A 2,717-nucleotide genomic window follows, 5' to 3' on the forward strand; every position below is an offset into this window, starting at 1 on the left:
CTGTGTGTGGAGTATAGGTGGTCCAGAGTTCTTTTCACTCTGGTTGCACATTTAACATGCTGATAGAAATTTGGTAAAACTGATTTAAGTTTCTCTGCATTAAAGTCCCCGGCTACTAGGAGCGCCGCCTCTGGGTGAGCATTTTCTTGTTTGCTTACGGCGGAATACAGCTCATTCAATGCTATCTTAGTGCCAACCTCTGGCTGAGGTGGTATGTAAACAGGTACGAAGAATACAGATGAGAACTCACTCGGTAGGTATTGTGGTCTACAGCTTATCATGAGATACTCTACCTCAGGCGAGCAATAGCTCGAGACTTCCTTAGATATAGTGCACCAGCTGTTATTTACAAAAATACATAGTCCGCCGCCCCTTGTCTTACCAGACGCTGCTGTTCTATCCTGCCAGTACATCGTATAACCAGTCAGCTGTATGTTGATATTGTTGTCGTTCAGCCACAACTCCGTGAATCATAAGATGTTACAGTTTTTAATGTCCCGTTGGTAGTTTAATCTTCCCCATAACTCGTCAATTTTATTGTCCAAAGATTGTATGTTTGCTAGCAGAATTGAGGGAAGTATTTGATCACCTCCTACTTCTCAGAAGGCAGCCCGCTCTCCAGCCTCTTTCTCCGCCTCCTCTTCACGCAAATCACGGGGGTCAGGGCCTGTTCCCGAGGGAGCCATATATCCTCCACATTGGGCTCATCAGAGTTGTGAAAGAAGAAAAAGGATTCTGCTAGTCCGTGCTGAGTAATCGCAGTCCTGATGTCTAGAAGTTATTTTCGGTCATAAGAGAGGGTAGTGGCAACATTATGTACAAAATGAGTAAAAAAATCAGTTACAAACAACGCAGATAAATTAACAAAAAAACACCATCGGTTGGGGGCACGTAAAATGTCTGCCTTCTGCTCCGGCGCCTTCTTACCAGAAGCCACTCCTCAGTAAAAGGCACATGACAGCCCGCTTGGAGTTTGCCAAAAGGCACGTAAACGAATCTCAGACCATGAGAAACAACATTCTCTGGTCTGATGAAACCAAGATTGAACTCTTTGGCCTAAATGCCAAGAGTCACGTCGGGAAGAAAAGCATGGTGGTGGCAGCATCATGCTGTGGGGATGTTTTTCAGCGGCAGGGACTGGGAGACTAGTCAGGATCAAGGGAAAGATGAACAGAGTAAAGAACAGAGAGATCCTTGATGAAAACCTGCTCCAGGGTGCTCAGGACCTCAGACTGGGGCGAAGGTTCACCTTCCAACAGGACAACGACCCTAAGCACACAGACAAAGCAGGAGTGGCTTCGGGACACGTCTCTGAATGTCCTTGAGTGGCCCAGCCAGAGCCCAGACTTGAACCCGATTGAACATCTCTGGAGAGACCTGAAAATAGCTGTGCAGCGATGCTCCTAATACAACCTGACAGAGCTTGACATGATCTGCAGAGAAGAATGGGAGAAACTTCCCAAATACAGGCATGCCAAGCTTGCAGCGTCATACCCAAGAAGACTCAAGGCTGTAATCGCTGCCAAAGGTGCTTCAACAAAGTAATGAGTGAAGGGTCTGAATACTTATGTAAATGTGATATTTCAATTTTTTTACCTGTTTTTAGTTTCTCATTATGGGGTATTGTGTATGGAGTTATGACCAATGTTCCCTCTATGCTGTGCGAAGAACAAATATCAGCAAGCGCAGAGAAACACAAGATTGAGCTTCACTCAGCTTTCTAGAGTTTTCTCCTTTAGTTAACACTATCAATGTTTTGCTCTACTGTGGGAATTGTGCTCGAATCAAAGCAATGTTAGTCACTTTCAATGTAACACACCGAAACAAAACAAACTATGCAAGAGATTTTCTTGTAGGCAGAGCGCATCGATGTAGGATTCTATTGCATTGACAAGGATATTCTATTTACCTCTACGGGATTGGTGTCCCTAAACTGGGATGGTTGTTGCTAATATGCACTAATGTGATTAGAATGATGTAAGTAACAGACAACTTTCCAGGACGTAGACATGTCTTATATGGGCACAAAGCTTAAATTCTTGTTAAATCTAACTCGTGTCCAATTTACAGTAGCTATTACAGTGAAACAAAATACCATCCTATTGTTTGAAGAGAGTGCACAACAACAAAACACTTTTCCCGACAACTGGTTTGATACATTCACCTCTGAAGGTAAATAATGTACTTACATTCAGTAATCTTGCTCTGATTTGTCATCCCGAGGGACCCTGAGATAATATGTAGCATAGTTTTGTTTGATAAAATCTATTTTTATATTCAAATGTAGGAACTGGGTTCTACAGTTTGAACCCCTGCTATCTCCCTCTCCTGTAAACTCCCTCTCTTCGGTTTTTATCACCAACATCAATCAATTGTCAGCTTCAAGCTATCTCTAGTAAAACCCATGTCCTCAACACCCAGACGAGCTACAGGGTACTAGAGTGGAGACCATAAAACACAGCATTAGACAGATATCTTACTGTTTGTTAAGTAAATAATTGTTACATATCCAACAAATAAGGTGAATACATCATTTTTCTATCACAATGCACAATTGTATGAATTTGTCAGTCTGTTTCATTAGTGGCATCCTGGTCCATTCTGTTCAATGCACTGAATAGACCACTGAGCAGAGGTGTTGCACAGGAGTTTTTCAAATTACATTAATTCAATATCAGGTTAGTTTATGTCAATACTCAATACAGAAATCAACAGTG

The sequence above is a fragment of the Salmo salar genome, chromosome ssa04, assembly GCF_905237065.1.
Source record: "Salmo salar chromosome ssa04, Ssal_v3.1, whole genome shotgun sequence".
NCBI classification, from domain to species: Eukaryota; Metazoa; Chordata; class Actinopteri; order Salmoniformes; family Salmonidae; genus Salmo; species Salmo salar.